Source organism: Aquila chrysaetos, chromosome 21, assembly GCF_900496995.4.
Source record: "Aquila chrysaetos chrysaetos chromosome 21, bAquChr1.4, whole genome shotgun sequence".
Lineage (NCBI taxonomy): Eukaryota > Metazoa > Chordata > Aves > Accipitriformes > Accipitridae > Aquila > Aquila chrysaetos.
Window position 1 is genome coordinate 17,782,359 of NC_044024.1, and position 24,883 is coordinate 17,807,241.

General features: G+C 40.5%; 1 long non-coding RNA gene across 1 annotated transcript in view; it reads left to right on the forward strand.

Moving 5' to 3' along the window:
- LOC115333527 overlaps positions 1 to 24,883 on the forward strand; it is a 112,576-nt gene that overhangs the window by 41,488 nt on the left and 46,205 nt on the right. The gene's annotated exons all lie outside the window — the stretch shown is intronic.

Consider the following 24,883-nt stretch of genomic DNA (forward strand, 5'->3'; position numbering starts at 1 on the left):
CTGATTTTCGGACCTTTATGCCAGACACTTTCCTTGCTTTTACAGAAGGCCATGATGGTCTGGGATATAAGAGAAGTAATTACAGAAGTTTAGCTGAATGTCAGTGGAAACCTATTAGGAGTTTAGAATACTGTCAAGGCACAATGACGTAGTGTTGCATGACACTGGTGCGGTAAAACTGAAGTTAACATTAGTGGGAGTTTGGGACAGTGTTTTTCAGGAGATTTCAAGGATCTCTTGGGGCTGGGCAAATACTCTTCAAAGGGCACTGGCAGTGCTGCCCAACTCTTAGATGGGCCCTTGCGTTAGTTCAAAAGATTCAGCAGAGAGGAAGATACAAACGGTCAATGAACTGTACAAAAATAGTAGGAGCCATTTTACAGAACTAGCGAACTTCCCCCATCTTCTGTAGTGGTTTTCTTCATGTATTTTTAATTTACTTTGTCTGCTTTGTACGTTCTGTGTATGTCATTGTGTTGCTCCTGAGGGTAATAAAGGTTCAGTCCCCCTGTGCTAGAGGTTGAAAGCACGTGAACGCTGTCTCCTCTTGAGCATACACTGGGCACAGAACGCAAGAGAATTGCATGGACGGTGGGTTGAGGAAAAGCATTTTCAGCTCTTTCGGATGAGCTGGGGCACCCTATGTCCCTCCTAACGCCGCGTATGTTAGAGCTGCCCTGATCCTTGAAATGGGGTCTGAGAAGGCAATGCCAGGTCTTCAGCAGGTTTATGTCTCCCTGCACACATGCCAGCATTTGAAACCTTTACTTCCCAGGGGGTATGTATGACACACTCAGCCCCGCCGGGGTAGCCCTGCGTGTGCGAGCTCTCCGGTTCCCGTGTGCATTGACAGGGACGCTCAGAGTCTGGGGGGCAAAAGACCTGCGCAAAGGCCGTCATGGGCAGCGTGTTTTCCAGACAGCAAACTCCAGATTGGTAGTGACTAAAGAACCTTCCCATGCCAGGAAATGTCGAGCCTGTGTCTAATGTGTGAGAATCCAGGGAATTCCTTCTTTCCTAACAAGTAAACCAGATGACACCGTTAAATCTAGGCGTTAATGCTCTGCCACGCTCAGCTGAGTTACGCCTGGCTCCAGTTCCCTCTGTTCTTCGGTCTGCAAGGTCTATTCAGTTTTGTCAGTGAGAAACTCAAGCCCTTCTCCCTGCCTTTTCAACGGTTACCAAAAGCAGTGCTGTCCCCCGGTCTGCCCAGTTGCTCCTCTCTAGTTCACGGCTAAGCGTTTGCACGTTCCTCCCGATGGGTAAGTAAGGCTGAAGCCAGCCCAGACAGGCAGGATTGTAATGGTCCATAGACTTCAGGCATGTCATATTCCTTCCGATTTCCCTATTGTATTGGTGTGATAGGTTGATATATCGCAGTCAGTTTTCTTCTCAGTACTCACTGGAGCCCTCCAGTCTGGGTATTACCATCTCTAAACAGGAGCTGAGCTCCCGCATGAATAGGGCATTCTGTCCTGGACCACACGGTGGGTAAGTACAAGATTGGAGTTGGTGTATTTATATATGATGCTGTGTTTTTCCACTCAGGAATACTCTCTAAAAAAATACCTTGCTATTTCTAGGAAGCCCCAACCAGTGTTAAATTATAGCTCTATTTAGATGGCAATGGCACCTGGTGGTTACTGGAAGCAAAGTTTATGCACTTCTTAACGTATCATGACACCACCAATATATTACCAGGGCGGGGTGGTAATATATCAATAGCCAAACTTCCCTTCAAGCCAGGCAACAATAGGAGCTATGAGCTTGGTTGATTTTGTATGTCAGGCTGTGTACACCTTTTAAAACGCAAAGCTAGAACAGTTTTGGCATTCTGAAAAGCTGTGTCAGTTACAGCAAAGTAGCCCAAGTCCTTCAGATTCTCCTAATTTTGAAGTGAAACCCATGTTGCTTTTGCATTTTTTTTATATGTGTATTTATTTCTTGTAGAGCCTTTTTTTAATTTTGGTTTTATATTGTGGAATATTAGTATGCATTTTCTGACAACTCAAATGTTTTCTGTAATACAAATCATGGAGTCACACCAACAAAGAAAACTCATCTTTCCTCTTATTTGTATTCAGCTCATGTAATTTTATCCTGGAATGGTAAAAAGAGGTTTGAGAGATTCACATATAATGTTCATAAGATCTTAATGAACGCGTGAAGTGATTCCATCACAAATGTGTACTTATAAGTTCTGCACAAGGTCAGTCTTTGTCAGTATTGATTGGGAACAGAATTAAAATGCCAGAAGTTGTCCAGTTTATCATCAAGCTGCTGAAACCATCTCCTCTCTGATATTTCAACAAAGGAGCCTCAGGCAATCACAGTAATTATTCAGAAAAGCAAATCTCAACTACTTTTAAATGCAAAATTCTCTGTCCTAGCCAAATGATTGTTAGCAAGGGATTACAGCATTATAGGAGATACTTTGCCCTCCTTTGTGCGTGAATCAATCTTGTTTACATCTGGCCAAGCAGCAAAGACAAAAATTCACTCGACAAATTCTAGAGATCAGGCTTCAATGCACAGCAGATGATGTCAATAAATATGAAATAATGCAAGAGTGTTCAACAATACCTAGTTTTTAGCTGAGATCTGAATATGGAGCATCTTGTGAGATAAATCGATACACTCCAATAAGACCAAAGTGTATTCTGTGATAACCTTCAAGTTATTGGTCTTTTCAATTGAAACAAAAGATTCCCTTACCTGGAATAATCTATAACCTGGTAAGAGAGGGTTTTCTCTTTCAAACTCGAAGGCATAGGTTTGAAAGCACATAGGCAAATGAGAGAGTTAAATATGGGACTCTCACTTCTTTCACGGTTACCTGAAGCAAGTCTTCTTACATGTTATCAGAGCAGCTGAGATAAAAAGAAATAAGTAAATAAATATAGAATATCAGGTCAAGGAAAAAACACATCGCCCGCTCCTGCTAGGAAACAAGGCAAAGAGGAATGAACCACCTGGCAGCAGAGCAGTCCTGGAGGGCCAGGTTCAATGGCAAGCAACAGTTAGCAACTCTTACTCCTGCTCAGTTTTCAAAAGGACGTCTTACCTGCCTGTCTTCAAGGAAGGACTTAGGACAGGCATCTTACCGGAATTGAAATACCAAAGCTGTAGTGAGGAACAAGCTATACAGATTTAAGACACATGGCCTGTCCTCAGCTGAGGTTGGATTCCCTATTTGTCTGCATTAGGCGGCTCTCGCGGGCTCTCGTAGATCATATTCTGCCTAAAACAAGGTCTGGGCTCTCTTTGGCCACAGTGCACTGCACAGGGAAGTTGTGCACTGCAGCACCTGAGTCCTGTATGGCAAGGACAGCCTGCTGTATAGTTTTCCCTTTCTAATGAGGCCAGATCTTCTACCTGATAGCACTCTACATCACTCAAGTGACTAGTTCATTTAGGTTTAAATGGCCCTTCTGCCTGAAGAGAAGTGTTGGCTGCTGTCTTCATCTGTCATGGCCATCTGCTCTACTCTTTTTTTCTTCTCAGCATGACTAAAGTAACTTACATATGAGAACAGATTGCGGGACACACATTAACCTCTTTAGAGACCATAAATGATCCCCAAGGAGTATAGAGTTTACTCTTTAACTCCAATTCCTCTTTCCTTGCAAGCACACATGCTATCTTATGCCACTATTCCTACATCTGAGTGTTTCAGGCATTTCAAATAACTGTCTCTCTAATTTCCTCTTTGGGGCACATTCCACCTTTAGTTCTTACAGACTTCCCATTGACGTCAATGAAAGCTATGTGCAAATGTTAAGGGCAACATATGTCCCAGAGTCCAAGACTTTCATTTTTCTCATGTCTTTTCTCTCATAGTGGAGAATCGTCTTGAATCAAATGTGTGTCATTAAAAAATAATGATGTGCTATGACTTTTTGAGCTCTGCCATTGGTACTCACTGAATGAAATTAGACGTACACAAGATAGTCATCTTATGTACCTAACAGCACGCACCCTTCCTTTAAACACAAGGTTGATCAGAGTCTTAGTTGAATAGGGTTTTAGTCTCGTTATCAATGATTCCTAAAAGCAGATTTGGTATATAAAGACACAAGCGGAAATGTTTCTCTGTTTAGTGGTATTCAAAAAATACAACATCTATTTCTATATTGATTTACTTCATACGTCTAGATCGTAAGACAGTCGTGCCAAAAGGCTGTTACTTTTTAACATCCCCTCTTCTTTGATGAGTTATGATACTAGCAATACTTGCCTTTGAAATGTTTCAATTATTAGATAAAAGCTACAGATTAACGGCCACACGTTTCAAGTGCTCAGACCTTACTATACCTTGTCTTTCTGTACCACCCAGATTGCAAAGAATTTAGGTCCAACTATTAAAAAATTTCTACACTGATCATTTGACAGTTTTGATTTCCACTAATGCAATATAGTTGACCAAAGCTTACAGGACTTTTGAATTTGGGAATATATTTCTGTAACCAAGCAACACTCAAAACCATGCAAAGGTGGTTGTGGTGCTGATAAGAAGGTGGTACTTCACTAGAACTCAGATCATCAGAATTGCCTCATTTCATATTAAGATCTAAAATCTCCTATGTTTTCTGACAACACCAAAAATATACCCAAATCTACAACTCCTTAAAGAAAGATGGTGACTTTGTGTTTAGTCACATTAATTTTGCGAAATAGTACAAAATAGTGTAAAGTATAACTAACCAGAACTGAATCAAACTGTGATACCAACAGAGATACATTCTGAAGAACAAAACCCAAAAGAGCATGAGAGAAAACAGGGTAATTCCTTTGAAACTTGCCCAGAAGTCCCACACAGCTACAAAGACTTCCTTTTCTGTATCTTCTTTGACTTTTCTTGGGAGAAAAAAAAAAAAAAAAAAAAACAAAACCAAAACCCTTAGTTTATATTTGCTTTTGGAGATGGAGCTGCAAGAAACAATATAGTTAGGAAATACTCTTTCCTAATCTGGTCACTCACTGTATAATCAAACAAACTGAAAGACAAAATGTTTTCTGTACTGCTTTATGGTCTGACACACAACCCTCTCTCCCATTAAATGGTGCTTACCTACATGAATAAACCTACTGAATCCTTAACAGCCAATCCAGGTGAAATTCCCTCTGCTGCCCAGGATAAGTGAAGAGCGTCAAATAAGACCCACAGTTAACATTTTACCACCATTTTCACTTCACTATCTAAAGTCCTACTTTTGTATCGCAGGGGAAGGCTAATATTCTTCAGAATGTGACAATATTTTGTCAGATGCCCGCAAATCAACATCATACAGAAACAACTAGGGCCTTCCCTGTTTACCTATGAAGCAGCTTCCAGACTGAGTGCAGGTTAATAGCCCTATTCAAAGCTGACAAGTTGTATCAATGTGTATCTATTTTAATTGAGGATTTATAGGTTCTGAAGATTTTGTGCAGTTTGGTCAGGAATTTAATGCCTCTGCATTCAGGAATAATATTTCTTCCTTGAAAAGCAGTCTTAGAAGAAATTAATAAAATAGAAATGACAAAGGCGATTGACAGAAAGATGCTAACATGGGCTTGGGGAGCAAATAATTCTGTTTGCAGAATCAAGACCGGCACGAATTTGTCCCTGCCTGAGCATGATGATTTATTTTGACTAAAGCCCTCAACCTCTTTGCGTTGTGGCATTATGAGGATAATAGTTCTCACCCTCACTTGCTGTAACTCAATGTAACCTTTGCTGATCCACCCAGACCACAGCTAGCAGAGTACCCGCAGCCCTCGAGTGCGGGAGCGCAAGTCCCCAGGCTGGTTTAGTGAGCGTTCAGGGTGTGTTTAGGACAGCTAGTGTTAATCTTGGTTTGTGAAGAGTTTAGAAACCTCATGATGAAATAGCTGACTGCTTCCCTCCTCCTCCCAAGAGCTCAGAGGCTTTGCAGGCAATACAGGCAGCACCAACACCTGCAGTTTCACAGATTAAGCCTCTACCTGGAGATATTTGTCTTCCGTTCTTGCCATTTCATGTGAGATTCTCCCCCAGCCTATGTGACTTGTGGGTGCTCTTTCCATTACTCCACCAGTGGCTGTACAGCTCATTTTGATCCTGGCTGGAATACCTTAAATATTGTTTAAATATTAATGGAGAAACAAAAGAGTCTGCATCATATAGTTGAAAAAGCACAGGGGAGCAAAAACATAGATCAGTAAAAAGGTCAGACTCTACCTGTCTCTCTGCCGGCTTCAGTACTGCAGCCCAAAGTACAAGGGTACCAATTCCTGGTAGCCACAAGGAAGAAAGAAATGATCAGAGATCTCAGGTAATAAAAGCTTTTCACTGAATTCAGCGAATGCAAGAAGAGGCAGCCTGGCCTTGGGCCAAGCTAGCCCTGCAGCGAACGCCGTGCTGAATTGTGAATCTTCTCCGGGAGCGTGAGAAGAAACTCTTTGCCTCCCGGACACAGTCTCAGCTCCGCTGTCCTCTGTTGTACAGCAAACAGGAGTTACTGGGATTTTTTTGTGTGGCCCAAGCAACAGAGAAAGGAGGAAATGTAGATTGTCTGAGGTTCAGGTGAAGGTACCACCCAGGTTAGTAGCCTGGTATTAAAGTGAAGAGAGCTTCAGTCAGAAATGTGTTAAAAATTTTATTGTAGGCACGGCATAATATAACCCTGTGAAGATCTTATCTCGGTCTCTGGTTTTTTTGCATATCAGTTTAATCCCTAACGCGTGAGATTTTTACATTCCTCACAAGGTTTGCTTATATTAACTGTTCTAATGCCAGATATTCTTGGCACCCCCTCATGTTCTGATTCAGTCCTGGATTCTGGTAAATTTGTGAAAATCTATTTACCTTCATCCCTACTCCATCTGCCAGTCCTAGCTCTTCTCTGAGCAGTGTCCAAGACTAGAGTTTGTGCTGAAAGCCGTGCTGACCTATTGGCATCTCTCACAGAATGGATTCTACCTGTAACTGCAGTTTCTACATTCACAGTTATTCGTGTTTTTTAAAATGCTGTATTACAGCCTTGTAAATAACGTAAGGGGTTTAGACAAAAATACTTTTCCCATCAGCTCTACCTGATTAAATTAACACATTTGTTTATATGCTTTTAAATACTTTTTCCATCCCAGTAATTTACAAATCAATACCTCTGGCATGCAATTTTGTTTAACAACATAGGCCAACGCTTAATTCGTGCCTCATAATCATGTGAAAATCATGTTAACGCAGTAACATAATATGTGTCCTGGATGTTTTGTCGCTCTAATCCTGGCCTGATGAAAAGGAAGCCATAATAAACATATTTTATAATTAATATACAAATGTAAAGAGATTAAGCTTGGAACCTATCTTGTAGATATAGCTTTTGCAGAAACAGTAAATGATAGTTACGTAAGTTTTCTAGGCCATCAAAATACAGTCATCCCTAAGGATGTACTAGAGTATGTATGTACAAGGTCAGGATTAAAATGTCCTTACTGAACCTCTCTTTAGCTCGATTACGTGCAGCTGTGTCTTGAAAACACTTTGGGGCCAGACACTGTATTTTTCCGTTTGTGGAGAGCCTGTAGGAGCACTGCAAGCTAAATGATAACCACTCCAGACGATTCCCCTGCTTTTAGAGGAATCTCATGGGATTTTCCTACTATCTCATGACAATGACGTTGCCCTATTTATTTACTGATTTGGGGGGATCTGCCTTTTGGAAAAGGCTGACAGACCACCCAAGCCAAACTTTAAACAGCTACATTACGTAAACGGCATTATAGGAACTCCTAAAACTAGCATGTTCTCCATACACACATAGTGCAGCAGAGTTGACAAAAACAGTCCGGTATGTGTTGGCTTCAGTGTCATGCAACTTAGAGATCGTGTCTTGCGCAGGCACCAAGTCATTTTTTATGCAGGATCAAGTCCATTTTTATGGTAGCTACTGAAGAAATCCTGGAAGTAAGCAGAACAAGTCTAAAAGCAAATGTATGCTCATATTGCCTTAGAGAAAATTTCTGTTTCTTTTTCACTTTGCTATTCCATTTCATTGCCATAGATGGTGCAACACCATCAAGTTACCCCTGGTCTTAATACTGTAGCCCATACTCCTCCTCTATAGGTGTGCAGCTTTTCTGGAAACTCGTCAACCTGTAGCAGGAGGAAATTAATTTCCAGGCGTAGAAGGCGTGTATTCCGCGACTGCATGGGAGGTGCACGTCTGGGTTTGCATGCAGTGAGATTGGGTGTATCTGCACATTGGCCGGAGATGCCCTAGAGCACCTTTGCCCACACCCTCTGCATCTTCTTTCAGCTGCGTCGTCACGGTTCTGAAGAATCCTGATGCTGCTCTGACAGACCCTACACAGTCAGACTTTCTAGAGCTATCTCTTAGAAAAATTGGTTAACAAGTAATTCAGCGTGGACTACCAAACACCTCAAAGTTTGTAATACAAGATTTAAATCTGCTGATTTAAGTGACACCACAGCCTACTGAGAGCCACCTGTAAGCCTCCTCGGTTTAGATTAATTTGGGGAAAAGATTAAGTCGCGGTTCCATTAAGCCATATGCATATTCATGCAAGATTTGTTATTTGTATACTCATTATTTTTTCTGTCATAAGTATTTAAAAAGCAACACCTTTTGTATGCAAATTTCTGCTTAATAATACTCACCAGCCTTCAAATTAATGAATTGCAAGCATAATTTTGCTCATGACTTTGAATCACAGAATGAATTAAGATTCAGTCACAAAGATGCCGTTTATCTTCAGTTTTGCAGTAGATGATTCTTAGTGCCATGTGCGTCAGCATGTAAATATTCAGGCTGGAGATGCACAGGCTTGTACAAACAAATTAGTGAAAACTTAACCTACAGATAGCTCTTATTTTCTTGTGTTCTTGTATGCTTTCAGTAACTGCCAAGTGCCCTGAGTATTTTCAACAGATGAGTGTGTATATATATATAGTGCATTGACAGAGTATTGTGTTAACACTATGAACAATATGTAAAATTCCTCCTCCTCACGGATACGTAAGGGTTATATGAAGATTTGTATGACTTAGCTGTACCTACAAATATCATCCAAATTGTAGCAAAATCTAAACCTTACGCTTTCTAATATAATAAGCAAAATATGAAAGTTCATGACAAAATTCTCAGTAACCGCGGAAGGCTTTTTCTCAAATGTTGCTTTTTTCCATAGCCCTCTCTAGCCTAGCCGGCAGGTCATTTCCATAGAATTACATAGAACCTGTTTCTTATTGTCTAATTGCCAGTTAATGCATCCATCAAATAACCTTGGGCCTTGATGCTAATATAATTGAAGTCAGGGGCGTGAGAGACTGGGCAAGGAATCCTTGATGCTGTAAGAGCAATGCATTTGTGCATGCCAGTCAGGTGTAGCAGCTCAGTGTTTTGGTTGAATGAGTGATCCCTCAACTGGGAGAAATGACATTTTAAAAAATCTAATGAAGTAGATGCATATTACTGAAAGTTTCACGTTCCTAAATGAAACAATGCTAGTATCGAGGGCAGTTCATTTCATACTTGAGGACAGGTTTCAGGCAGGTCATTATTTCAGTTTCATCAGCTTTAGTTACTGCTTGGTTAGTAAAGAGGAAAAAAAATTAATCAAGCTGCACTACAATTAATCTGTGATATGATATGGCATGAGCAGTTATTACTCATAGTGAAAAGCAATTTACCAATTCATCCAAAAATAGCATAGGAAAAATCTTATCTGTAAAAATGATCATCTTGCGCATTATTTCCATTTATGCATTAGCTCACTACAGTTACTTCTTATTAACTCTGGGAACTGTTAAGCATTTCCCTAATGTGCATACCTCAGTACGATTTTCCACCATTTGTGTTTCCAGTTGGTATAATGGCATTTCTGAGGAAATGGTTCTTGCTTGTGTCCCATTGCATTTTCTTTCTTTTTCGGTTTTAAACATCTGCTTCACAAACCTTTCTGAAATAATTGAAATCCTCTTATGGTTTTGATGTGGGGTTTTTTTCAAAATATTTGTGTTCCCAGGAAAGGTGCTCGAATCAGAACCATGGAGACGAAGATTTCAGAATGTTTTTTCCTTAACCTGCAGGAGAATTAAGAATTTGGTCCCATCCTTATTTCTCAGAGCTACTTGCTGGGTGTAGGCAGTGCATTGTGATATTTTTCTACAAACAAGAGCTTTTATTGCACTACTGTAGTGTTCTCATCTGCCGGCTACAGTAGTAAGCTCCAGTAATCTTTCCTCTCCGTAGCTATTTAAGTAGTCAATAGCAGCACCACTGAGTGTCCCCAGTAACAGACCAAGGCCAACTGTTTGAGGTTGAGACCAAACCTGTACTTAAGGGCATGGCTGTGAGCAACTTATTTCCTATTATAGCTGGGAGTCTCAAGAAACATCGGAATAGAGAGTTTATCAGAAAAACACTTTGCTTTTGCCTGTTTGCTAACTGTCATGGGCACGGTCTGGTTTCCATCCAGTTAGACTGTATTTAGTGTCAGCTAAACTGTTTTGCTGTTCGGTCTTGTCCCAGAGCAGGCTGTAGAGCACGTGAGGTATGGCAAGACGGTAGTCGAGTCCTGTGTGTTTCCTGGCACAGGCAGGATCTACGCATACCTTGTCGCTCTAGTTGTTTGCCTTTTTTCATTCATGCAAAGATCAGAAAGATCTACTTAAGGTTAATGAGCCAATTGTTGTTGTAAAAGACACCAGTCACAACGACTGTTTTCCTGCTTCTTATTATGTACATAAATTGATACTGGAGATGGAGAAGTATTGTAGTGTTGCAGTATTGTTCTGTATACAAGCAGACAAAAATTGCTTGCTGGAGATAATTACCCACTCATGTACAATTCAGAAAAACAAATGGCTCTTTCATTAAGTTTGTGATTCAATACACGCATTTTCTTGCACTTGGCTCTTAAGCGTAGAACATAGAAGATGTATTTTTAAGTTTTGAATCAAATTTAGAGTAAATTGTAGTAATGTGAATTCTGTTAAGTTCCCCAGGACTCGCTGATCTGCCCACTTAGTCATATACAGGTGAAAGCTTGAGTCTCTTAATGTAGCATACATGCTGAGGCACAGAAAGAAAATATAAGTTGTGGTAGGAAATTTCCCTTTTACATGATGTAGTTGTATAGTGAAATACTGGTTTTCTGCAGACTTTTTTCTTGCCTATAACCAGTAAGTCTGCAATGAATTTTTTACTTAAGTTTCCAAATTACAACTTTATTGTTGCCTAGACTACAGAGGTGAAAATGCTTCTGGAAACATTCTCTATTTTGGTTGGTAAGTCTCCCATCCACAGCTGAGGAGAGCATTTTCGGCAGACTCCCCATCCTAACATCTATTTCCATGTTTAACCCCCACTGTGATACTTTCAGTTGCCTACAAATAGTCTACAGTAGACTAAGTTTTCTGGGTTTTTTTTCTTCTGAACTGTTTCCTTTAGTAGACAACAGAACTATCCTGGGGTCATCTTTGGACTGCCTTTTGTGTGATTCTGAACATCGCTTTGGTTAAGTGACTCTTTTCACTGATGAATCAGCATTGCTACTTCTCTTTGTGTACTTTTTTATTTATTTTGGCTTTGCCTCATGAGTTACACCATCTGTGGTACCAGTTCCCCATCTCTCAGCTATAACATGCATCAGTGAATGGACTTAAGCTGGCCCATAGTCGAACAAGCTGATTGATGATGAGCTCCCCCAGTAAGCAGCAACTAATAGTAAAAATGACCTTATGGGGTGATTTGAGTTAGTGCAAGCAACTACCTACTGGCTGCAAACACGCAGGGAAAGGAGCATAATGTATAACCAAGTTGAAATGGAGAAGATGGTAGTGATGCTATTGTGCCCGCTACCTGCAGTTCACCTTCTTTTGAACTTCAAATACTCACTGCAGGGAGAAAGAAACCTTGTTGAAGGAGAGAGAATGAAAAAGATCATCTGCTCAGATAAGTTAACCTTTGTTTGTCATTTCCCTGTTCTCACATTTGGGTTTTGACCCCAAATTTTTTTTCAATTCACTTGTCTTCTCCCTGGTTCCCATTTAATCCAAACCCATGTTACACTCACTTTCCAGTTCGTTGAAGACATGGTCTCACCAGTTTGGGGAAAACATTTTGTATGGTAGAATTTTATTGCATAAAGATGATTCTGGGAACTGTCCACGCATATCCAAAATTGTTACTTTTCAGCACACCTTCTGAGCTCCTTCATTCATTTTCCAACAATTTTTACCTTTTTCTGATCATCTGACAAATTTTTCACTAGCATAGATACAGCTCTGCCATTTTGTAATATCCTCAAACCTTTAGTCATCTGCTTTGCTGTCTGCAATAATAGCTTGCCAAGTACAAAGCAGTTTTCACTTGCTTATAATAAAATGATTTAAGTGTGATAAAAATAAGGAAACTGACACTAATGAGGGGGATTTTTATAGCATTGAGAAAGCTGGGATTGCCACTTGTGATTGATATGCATAGAGTTTCACACCACACAGTTCTGCTTTCTTCAATCACCATGCCAATTATTACACTAAAATGTTAATGATACAGTCAGTGAGTCATAAACAGTTGCTGATTTATCAAGTTAGCAGAGAAAATGCAGGTAATTCAAAAAGAAGACAATTTTGGAAAGTTAGTTTGTCACTGCCTGTTGAGAAAAAACGGTGAAACCACTCAGAGATGTGGAAATAGGTTAATTTTGTAATAGCTACAGATGTTCACTACAATTCGTATCGTGAGACTTTTGTTCAAACTCTGTTAGTATCACAGCTAAAAGGTTGTTATGAGAATGTTATAAGAATTATTCTATTTTCTGTTCTCTTTTAATCTTTGTAGCAGTTATGAGTCATCACAGAATTTGAGTCTTCAGTATATTGCCAGTTTCACAATCATGTCAAAATGCATAACAAAAAGAGAAACTATGCAAGTTGAATCCATTTTTGTGAAAATTTTAAAGAGAATAAATGATCTGCTTATGATAAATTTTGTTTCTAGGGCTCTTCCTGATGCAGCATTTTCTAATCATAGCTATAAGGTAGATGGTTACAGAATTCCAGACAGAATATGTGTGAAATATCATTAAGAGTTTATAATGTGCATAATAAGTCATATCATCCATTAAATGTATGCTTGTTAAAGTATCATGATGGATAAATTACCACCTTATTCGTGGTAACTGAAATCACATATACAGCTTCAGGAATAATATTGGTTCTGTTTCTCACCTGTAACGGGCAAAATTACACAAATAATCAACAGCACACACTTCCGTTGGGCACAGAAGACCTGGTAATGCGTGAAAAGTCCATATAAATTCCAGGTCAACTATCCTGGAAGCATCAAACTACCCACTGGGAAAAAACGAGGCCAATCTTATTCCAGATTGCCAAATAAATTCCTGATCTAGCTTGACTGAAGCGTGTGTGGTTACATGTCAGATAAAGTTGGCCCCAACAGGACAAATCACATCTGCTCACTAGTAGTCATGCAGTTGGCAAGACAAGGTGTCCATTTCCCTACCAGAGCAATGATGATTTATTTTTACTCTTGCTAAATTGCATTGACCTCAAAGTGGTGATGTTCAATATGTGTAATTGTATTTGTCTCTTGGAGGATGGGCTAATGGAAAACATTCCTATGATAAATACGTTCAGTCCAATTTGCCATTATCAGATGATGTGGTGACTGTCAACTTTGCAAAGGAAGCGTAAAATGATGCCCACTCAAAGCAGCATGTGAACTCATTTTCCACAGGCTTAGGTGGTAACTCAAGATGCAATGCAATGCGAGTTAGGATCAGTATGCTCCTAGGGATGTGCATCTTAGTTATTTCTATTGTTTCTCTTGTTTTATATTTTGCATAGAGCAGAATCTGCTATTTAACTTCATAAATCGTAAGAACACTCTACCAAGTTTAAAAGATCATGCAAATTTTCAATTCTATAATGAACTAATTTTGTCCTTAATTTTAATCCTTAATTTAAAAGAACAATAGGTTCTTAGAGGTGTTTTAGCATTAACCTTCTTTTATTTTAAATGTGCCCTAAATGAGGCTTAGTGATTCTCATTTGAGAATCCTCTCTCTCTGAATTTGGCCATCATGAAAAATCACTTTTCTTGGGTGGCTTCTGCAAGCCACTGAAGCAAGAGTGAGAAATGGCGTGGAGGTGGCCTTAGGAAGCACAGTAGCATCTGGATCTGAACTTCTCTAACATTAACTTTTCTTGAGGCCTGTGATCAGCACCAAATCTGAATCTTTCCTTTGATATTCTCTTCAGTATGGATTCCATCTGGAAACTACTGAGCTCCTAGACATGTAAGAGCACTCAGAATTTCCCACAGCAGTGTTCTTCATTCCTGAGACTAGGAAATTTAGGCCAAGGAATTTTAGGAAATTTAGCCCCTACTTGAAAACCTTACCAGCTCATTCTGTACCATCTACAAATACTGCTTGCTATATTCTGTGGTTGAAGATCCCTGGTTTTGCCAGTGAAGGCTGTACTAATCTCAATATTTTTCAGAGGCTAGTTCAGTCCACATGGAATGCTGTCTTCCTCTCAGTCATCATAGTGTGTGCTGTTTTGCCACTGAGATCTTTCCTAGACCATTTCTCTGTTGCCAGTTGGTGACACTTGCCAGCTTTGTGTAATGACATACTGAGGGTCTTCAGGTGCAGTAGTAAATTTCCTATACTATTTTATTAAATTCCTTTCTGTCTTAGATTCCAACTGCTGTCTGTGAAATATTTTTTTATCTCAACGTTTAGAAGGTGAAAGCATATTCGGAATTACAGAACAGTAATCCACAGGGTTTTTTCAGAATTGCATTTGCCCTGCTCATCAGTTCCATCACATAAACATTTTCACACTTCCCTGGGTGGTTACGGCCTAAATTAAAGGCAAAAATCCACATTCCATCACCACTAATAAGAACTGCCATCATTTTCTGGTAGTACCCAAAGACTCAGCTGAAGATTGGAGCCTGCTGTAGGCAGGCTTAGTACAGATACACAAGAAGACACAGACCTTATTCCATCATGCAGATTTTGCTACTCTTACTCATACTGAAAAATCAGGAAATTACCCGCAGGGAAGAGTATTTCACAGCACAAATGAAACTGTAAGAGGATCCTCTCTTCTGTCCTTTAAAATTTAAGAAAAGGACACCCCAAGTGATACTGTATCATACTATCAGGGCTGATTATTTCAGGGTAGTGTAAGCTAATGCATGAAGAGAACTGCAGCTTTCATACTGTTAGTTTAAGTGTTAATGGATACCTTTATTTAATTTCCTTGATGATAGAAAGAAATCCAGTCTCATAAAAAATGTAAGGCAAAATTTACTACCCATATTAACATGAATTTAAGGCCATGGCTAACAGCTACTGTGGAGTATATAAAGAAAAGAGAAGATGTTTTATTCAGTGCTGGCACAGCTTATCAACAGCATGTGTCTGCACTAGCAAGGGGAGCCTGCTGTACTCCATCAAAGGCTGGGACAGTCTATAAAAACATTCAAGGAACTGGGAGAAGCAGCGGACTCTGTTCCAGCTAAGAGAGACAGCAGCTGTGTGCCAGGATGTCGTACTTCCTGCTATAACAAGTAACAATAGCGAGCATAAATTAAGGAGGTGGAATGGGAAGTGATGGAGAAAGAGTAACTGAACAACTTGGAGACAGTAATTTACAAATTGTTTAACTGTTTGGCATACCCCTGTGCCAGCAGGGCTGGATCCAGCCTTGAGTATCCCTTCCTGAAGATTGCTGTTGCTCTGCTGTAGCTTTGGATGACGAGAAGGTGACAAATCGTACTGGGAAGCTGAGCCTGTATAAAAATGGACACAGAAAAGATACCTCATGCAGGACACTGCTAGGTTCAAGAACGGTTGGTTGTTTCTGGATAGCCCTCTCTTCACTTGAGCCGTGGACTGAGACCAAAGATTCATTTCACATAGGTCAGCTGAGAGCCAGCAGATAGAGGTGACCTTCAGGTACTCTCAATTTGGTTTGTCCCTGTGAGCTGGAACTGAACAGCCTCGCATCGTGCTGCCAGTTCTCTGACTCACACAGCTCTCTGTTGGCCTTTTTTTGTTTTCAAGACCTTGTGCTTTGCTTCTGGAAAATCTCTGCAGTGGCATCTGGAAAAAAAAAAAAAAAAATCAGCTTCAAGCCTTATTTATGTTTTTAGATATTTGTATTCAGCAAAGTTCGGAAGGGGAGCAATTCTTCCCTAAAGTATCTGTACCTTCCAGCCAGCAATGAGGCCTCCAAGGAACAATTGAATCTTGAACAGTAGGCAGTGATGCTGAGAAAGAAACATGGCCACGGGATGTCACCACATAGATTTACAGATCCCCCAGAAGGTTCACCCTCCCAGGGTACTCCAGAGCTTCTATTTAAAGTTACCCTGCCTAATGTGATTGTGCTCACCTAGAAGCAAACAGGGCAAACAGCAGCTGCCCTCTGTGGAGAGAAATCCCCTTCCCGGGTGTGCTGGGATTTCTTCCTCCCTGAACTTGCCAAGAATGACATACATAAAAAAAAGAATTCTCTCATTGTATGGAGGAAGCAAGAAGGCCTGTCAGTCAAGACCCAGCTGTGGGGTACTCACGCTAACTTCCATGGCCTCCTGCAAAATGCCACAGAGCTCGGAGTCTCACTCGCAAAGGATCTGTGTTCCCAAGTGTCAGCATTTGTTTCCAGAATCACTTCTGTTTTGCCAGGTGACATTTCAGCTCCTTTAATTTCCTCCCCTTGTCTTCACAGCATTTTTATGGCTACCTACAGATACATTCATCCAGGCATTACCTTTTCAGTACAGCAATCTATCAGCCTCATAGAGAATATTTTGATGTATTTGGCCTCCCACAGTTGTACAAAATTCCCTAGCAAATCCCCTACTCTTTTAGAAGAAGGTGTAATTGCGCTATGTCTCTTTTTTTCTTCTCCAAAGCTGAGTGGGATTTACAATAATACAAGTAAAGCATCAAAGGGAATAAAACCTATTTGTCAGTTTTTAGCTAGCAAAAGAGAAGCACCAGCCCACCTTATCCATGTGGGTGTTCTTGGCCTGTTCCGACAAGGTGCATGCTTTAAAATAAGATTGGGACAATAAAACTTGGGAACCATTCAGCTGAGATCACCAGCCTGCATACATTTGGCAGATTAAAACTCTGGAAAATTTCAGGCTGACATTTAGAATGGAGTGAAATTGTTTAAACTACATTTAACAGTAACTTTTCCATAGCCCTCGTCTCTTCATCTTCCTAGCATGAAGCCAATGGGCAATTCGCTTGGCAGTCTGCAATATGTCTGGCTGAGATGGTGCCAGTCTAAATCAACAATATACACTGCATATATACTACGGTGATTCAGTGGGCTGCATTAAGACACCTGATAGAAACTTTGCAGAGGTGAGGCTGTTTAACCTTTTAAAAGCATATCTGGAAGGTATTTTGCGGTATCCTATGCTTACTACTGGAAAACCACCTCAGGTGCCTGACTGACCATCCACTGTGTTAACCCCTAGCTTAACATAATGGTGCCGCACTGAAAACTGCGCAGTTACGCTGTGCTTAGTCCAAAGTTTGGCTGATGCTCGGGAAGCAAGTATTCAGTCATTACTAGAACTACAGATCGTCTCTTCAGGTTTTCAGAGTAGATGTATCAAACAAGTTGTTGGTTTTGGCACGGGGTTACAAAGCAGCCGTAAATACTAAGAACTTGTTTTCCATGATTCCACAGTACTTTGTGCAGTAGCAGCAATTTGCCCAGCTCTAACTAAATTTTATTTCTTTCCCTGTTTTATGCTTATGTCCAAACTTTATTGTTTCAGTGACACATGCCACTTGGAAAGTGGTAGTGTAACGTTCCTTTTCTCATCTTGGAAATAGGTTTCAATCCCCATCTTGAACTGTAGCTTCTGTGGTTGAAAGGTACTTGCTTAATTTCCTGACACAAGGGTGCTTTTTTTTTTTTTTGTGTTGTGTTGGTATCTTGTACTGTGGGTTTGATTAAGGCACTTACTTTGCAAAATTATATAGTTCATTGCAAAACGTTGTCACAGACCATAGAAACCATGAAAATAAAGCTGGAAGAGACCTCTGGAGATTGTTTATTCCAACCTCGTATTCAAAGCAGGGTTAATTTCAAAGAGAGATCAGGTTACTTAGGGCTTTGTCTATCCAAGTTTTGAAAATCTTTAAGGATGAAGATATATATAAAATGATATATGGTCTCCCTTCCTTCCTTCCTATACCTGTAAAGATAGACAATCAAGGAATATACTCATTTAGGCAAAGCAAGCTACAAGAACAGCTGATTCGTGCATACAGTTGGAGAAGGGTATGGAAACTCATTTCACCTGTGAAACAAAAAGTTTCATTCAGTTGTTACAGATTTTTTTTTTTTTTAACAGATGGAAACTTTGTGTCTCATTTCTACCTCTTAAAGAAGCCAACTGCCATTTTCATGATTCACACAGAAGCATACCACCTTATAACAAGTGGCTATGTTAATCCCTACTCCAGACCAGCTAAGAATGGTTCACTTCCTATTATTTTACCCTAAGTCTAACTCAGTTCTTTGGCTCCTGCATTTGTTATATTGGGTATTCATGCTCTTAGGTTTCTAGGCCACTTAGATTTTCAGACAAGGAGAGCCTTAAGGAGGCTAATTTATTATGTGTTTGGACAATAGCTAGCCAAGAGGGCAGTGCCTTCCTTACAGATTGTAAACGTGACCAAAGAACAAATGTTAAATAATAATAAAAATCCATTACACTCTGAAAAGCAACTATGTAAAAATTATTATTTCTTCAACTGTCCTGCTCACCTCTTTACGTATTCAAGTGATTTTTCAAGTGCATGGAGAAAGGTCTCTGTGGGAGATGTTTGTCTAACACTCCCAGTTAGCTACCTAAGGAAGGAAGGGATTGCCGTCTGGAGAGTCTGTTCTCTCTTCCTTGATTAGATACGTAGAAAGATGCTTAACTTGGAAACAAGCAATTGCTGGTTGAGGTATACTGCAATGAGAGCAGGAGCTAATGTGGCGATCAGTTTACAAAGAATAGCCTTACCAATATGTGGGGAATATTAGTATTTAATTGCTTGCTTGTTTTGCAATATCCTACAGGCACTCACTGAAAGTTGGAACTAGCCTAGAACCAGCCTTGCTGCTTTATACAGCATTACTTTTCACAGAAGGATTCTGTGCCATGCAAATGTTTTCATTTCTGTGGTGGGCAGAACCGAGAGATGGGGTGGGAGGCGAATACCACCTGGCATTTCGTAGCACAGTTGTCACGGGAATGGCAAAACCTACTCAAAGGATGCTGTGGAATTAACATCCTCCTCCCAGCCACAAACAGAATTTCCAAGAGCTGAAACCAGCTCATAGCCTGAGCATGAATGAATGTACTGCTGTGACATTTGGGCTGGTCGCATTCTCTATCACCTTACTCATACGACAGCGGGGGATTTGGGCTATGTCTAAAGTTGGGATACTGGCCAGCCAAAGAGCCCTGGCAGCTGGGTGTACCACAGAAATGCCGCTGCCATGGGGCCTAACGCAGCCTTACTGACTGAAGAAGGATTTAGTGATTTGTGTGAGGTTATCAGGTAGGCTTGCTCTTTTATTAGATATTCATCACGTGCATCTTACAGGGCAACTCACCTTCCAGGCTTCATAGCCATGTTAGTTTGCTTTAGAAAAAGGAGGCTTTTAGTCATCCAGCAGAATTGTTCCTGTGTCATATTCAAAGACACACTTCAGTGAATTTCAGCGTTTAACCGTATGTCACGTGTAACTTCAGTTCACCCCGTGAACAATATTGACTTGATTCCACTAAATCACTAAATAGAATGAAGTGAAATCTCAGCTATTAATTGTAATGAGCTGGAGTTTATTTTTAGGAGCATAGAGCACTTAGTGTAGGAAAGCTCTGTTGTTCTAGCAACTGCATGTGTACCTATCCTCAACAGTAAATCATTGTATTCAAACCTCTTCAAGTTTCAATAATTCATTTTATTTCCCACTATCATAATATGCATAAAATAATACTTATCTACTTTTGGAAGTATAACTATATAATCCTTCATTCACTCTTTGTTCTTAGTAGGCAGACTTTTAGTGAATATCTGTAACTACAGGCATTTTTGCAGCTCAGAGAAAATGTCAGATAAATAAGGGCATAGCTCACACTCCACTAAACCTGTGGAAAGACTCCTATTGACATCAGTAGGAATTCTACAAGGGTTTAAATGTTTCATCCTCTTTTACTCCCTTTTTCCTTGTACTGTTATCTGTAATCTCCTCTATAAAATACAATTCACCTCTTACATGATAAGGATAATGAATCCCCAAATAAGGGTGAGAAGAACCTATTAATGGTTAGAAACTAGTTGATGACAGAAGCCTGTTATAGTTTCACAAGATTATGGTGGCATAAAAATCAGTAGATACTCCCCAGAAAGAAGAATTTTGCAAGGAGATTTTCTTCCATTTCAAGCCAGAATACTGTATTCCTTAAAGATAGGAGAAACATTAGGAAACCTCCTGAGCGTTGCCTCTTTTGGGGAGTTTATCAGGAACAAGTTAAGTCAATTTGTTTCTTAAAAAGCCTACTGGATATTTTTTTTTTTCCCTCTTATGTTTTCTTTAAAAGTACACAGGGAAATACTCAAAGGATCTTTGCAACCTTTGTTCACATGTCATACAAGAAAGCATCATGCTAGGTATGAGCTGGAACGTGTGCCTGAAAAATATATAACATTCATTTGAAAGCATAGTTCAATTTTAAGACATTTTCAGATAGATGAGAGCTGCCTTTTTCCTAGCACTCTGTGCACAGCAAAAGTAGAAAACCTTCAACATGTCTTAACTTTAGAAATGGGACTCTGGTGCTTTTCTCCAATTATCTCCATCTTCTCTTATTTTATTTTTCGCTCTAGCCATCTGCAGCCCCACTGAGATCTTTGCCTTCCAAAGTCTAGTTTTGTCTGGGATAGAGTTAATTTTCTTCACAGTAGCTGGTATGCGGTTGTGTTTTGGATTTGTGCTGAAAACAGTGCTGGTAATACAGGGATGTTTTAGTTGTTGCCAAGCAGCGCTTACCCAGAGCCAAGGCCCTTTCTGCTCCTCACCCCACCCCACCAGCGAGGAGGCTGGGGGGGCACAAGAAGCTGGGGGGGGACACAGCCGGGACAGCTGACCCCGACTGGCCAAAGGGATATCCCATGCCATACGATGTCATGCTCAGCTTATAAAGCTGGGGAAGAAAGAGGAAGGGGGGGACGTTCGGAGTGATGGTGTTTTGTCTTCCCAAGTAACTGTTAACACGTGATGGAGCCCGGCTTTCCTGGAGATGGCTGAACACCTGCCTGCCCTTGGGAAGTGGGGAATGAATTCCTTGGTTTGCTTTGCTTGTGTGCGTGGCTTTTGCTTTACCTGTTAAACTGTCTTTATCTCAACCCCCCAGTTTTCTCACTTCTACTCTTCCATTTCTTTCCCCCATCCTGACGCAGGGGAGCAGCTGTGTGGGGCTTAGTTGCCGGCTGGGGTTGAACCACGACAGCCTGGTAAATTCACATGTGATACAAAAGCATGTAGGCTGAGCACCAAAGCTGCAGTGGTGGTCCTTGCTATGCTTTCTCCAGCAACAAAGCCACATTAAATAATTCTCATGCTGTCCTGTCCCCTGCTCCATTCTGCTTCTTGCTTTTTCCACCTCCTCTAGGTTACTGTCCCATCAGATGTGATGATTGATCCATTCGTAGGGCCTTGCCTGTAGGACTTAAAGATGAGGATTAAGAAGAAAATATTGCAGGATTTGGGTTCGGGTTTTTTTTCATAGTCTGGGTCAAGGATCTAGTTTATAGTTTGTTCCGTGAAAGCTACAATAGTCCTGCTTAGAGCTTAACCCCACTAATAATTGCATCAGTCCAGCAAAGGGGAGCAGTAAAGGACAGTGGTGAGCAGCAGCAGCCAAGAGAGGCCGAACACTTCCAACACTGGCCTTTGCTACCAGCAAAATCCCAACGTTGTGATACAACGATTAAGAGCATGGGTCCAAAGACGATTAACAGTTGAGTAAGTTAGGTGTGACCTTGTAATCTGTGAGCTGTCCTACAGGACCCACTGAAAGGTATGTCCCATGCTACAGTAAATACAAGTGGGTTTACCCCATTTCATTAGCAGGGATGTCACCCTGCAGTGCTTAGTCCTACTTAAGGGCAGATGTACTTTAGCATGGGGTAACTCATATGCTAGAAATCAAAAGTTATGCTGTCCTGTTCATCTGCCGTATCCTAAGTTCTGTTTAAATCAGTGTAAAACCTGATAAGGATCCAGCTATTCCTTTTTTAACTTAAATTATTTTTGTCTTTTAAATTAAGTTTTTCTGTGTCCTATTTAAAATCCTCTACACACTTTCTCCAGCTCTCCATGCAGTACAGACTTATCTGCTGCACACATTCTCCAGTGATTGAAAGTGCTGCGTTTTTCTCTCCCAGTGCAGCCAAGTCAAGCTGATAAACATGCCTCCCCTTCTCCTGCGTGTCAGTTTGCAGTGTGCTGAACTTACGTTTTCATTAACTTGACTTTAACAAAACTTTTCACAGTCCCCTAGGGACAACCGCTCCCCGGTGTAACTGCTCAGAGCTCCACTGAAGTCGGACAACTTATGACAATTTCTACCAGCTGAGGTCTGGCCTGAGAACATTGGGTTGTGTCTGACACCTTAATTCCTCATGAAGCTAGATTTATTCCAAACTCCTGTCCTTTCAGTAGGCAGCTTTCTGCAGGAGGAGAATTGCATTGTTTCACCAAATGTAAGTGGACGAGAGTGTTTCTGAGCAGAAGTTTCTGCAACTATTTCTGCAGAAATTTCTTTGAAAGTGGTTTTCACCGAGAGAGGAGAGACAACCTCATTGTTTTGAAATGTAATTTTCTTGCTGAATTATTTATTGCCCCTTCTGCTTCTGTTGCCTCAGGTGTTATTTCAGGTGAAATGCCCTTAAAGCTGATCACATCAATGCCACTCTGTCTCTTCCCTCTCACTTTTCCATAATACTACATTTCCTTTTTTCTTGCATCTGTTCAGAGAGCTATGGCATATCAATTGCAGAGCCTACAGCTTCACAAAGAGACCACGCTAGACAGCTTTGAGTTTCAGGAATGTGTCAAAGGTCATTTCCTTCATTTTTGTCCTTTCGCAGCACAGGATACTCACAAAGATGCTGTGGTCGTTTTTCCTTTTAGTTACATTACACGACTCTGATTATCAGATAAATTTATAATCTCATTACAGCCCCCACTCCTATCTCTTTCAATTTGGTGAATGTCATGTTGTTTGACCCACGACTTACAAGCCTGCTTGCATATTATAATTAAAAGTCAAGCTCAGAAACCACCACTATACTTTATACTAAATATTTAACTCATGTCCTTGGCAGGAAGACAAAACCCTAACCATAGATTTAAAAATGGCCTTCAGAATCAGAAACCATTATCTACAAAAAAGGTTTATTCTCAGTTCAGCCATCTATAATTACTGTACAATATCAAGCATCTGTCTATCCTATTTATATTGCCAAGATGAAATTATAACCATGGTTTTATTCTCTTTATTTTTATACTGAGAACTAGCATAATCCACATTCTTTGCAAAAATAATCACCCTCAGCCATTAAATGGTATTAGCTTTTCATTTTCACTGAGACTTCAAAATCTCTCTCCATATTAAATTTATTAAGAATTCTCAAATAAAATTATTTTTTAGGTATAATTATCTGTTGTTCTTACTTTGTAAATGTAGCAGCAAGACTACTTGACTACCATCAGTAGCATTAACACTAGATTTATATACTGAAAAAGAAGGGGATAAAGCTCCTGGTAACAAATATCTTTAACAGAGTCCTACTGAACAGCGACTTAGCTCAGCCAGTAACTAGAAACTTATCCACTGCGTGCTGGCTCAGACTCTAGAACTAAGCACATATTCCTCATATGAATAATTCCATTGCCATCAGTGAGATAATGTATATAAATAAAATTCACACATAGCTGTATGTTTTCAGGCTCTTACTGTGTAAAATCACATAAGCTTGTCTGCAAAAATGAGAGGAAATTCTAGTTTCTGGTCATAGATTAACTCTGTTGTTTTTCCCAAAATCGCCAGTTCCACTCTTACCATTTTCTTCTGATTGGTTTGACCTTTGATCCAAGCCTTTCATCCATTGTCCTATGTCTTTAATTTCTGAGGCTCAGCCTTGCCCACCTCCATCCCCCGAGTCTAAGTAGGAGCAAAATGGAAGTTAGTTCTTTGACATCATTGTCATTTTTTGGTGCTGTGAAAAGACACAAAAGCTGCCTGGACTCTCCTGACCTGTTTTTCCCAGAAAAAAGAACTTTCTCAAGTATTGAGGATCTGGGTGAGCAGGTATCATAGAATCACAGAATGGTTTGAGTTGGAAGGGACCTTAAAGACCACCTAGTTCCAACCCCCCTGCCATGGGCAGGGACACCTTCCACCAGACCAGGTTGCTCAAAGCCCCATCCAACCTGGCCTTGAACACTGCCAGGGATGGGGCATCCACAGCCTCTCTGGGCAACCTGTTCCAGTGCCTCACCACCCTCACAGTAAAGAACTTCTTCCTTACATCTAATCTAAATCTACACTCTTTCAGTTTAAAACCATTACGCCTTGTCCTATCACTGCATGCGCTTGTAAGAAGTCCCTCTCCGGCTTTCCTGTAGGCCCCCTTTAGGTACTGGAAGGCTCCTACAGGGTCTCCCCAGGGACTTCTCTTCTCCAGGCTGAGCAACCCCAACTCTCTCAGCCTGTCTTCACAGGAGAGGTGCTCCAGCCCCCTGATCATCTTCGTGGCCCTC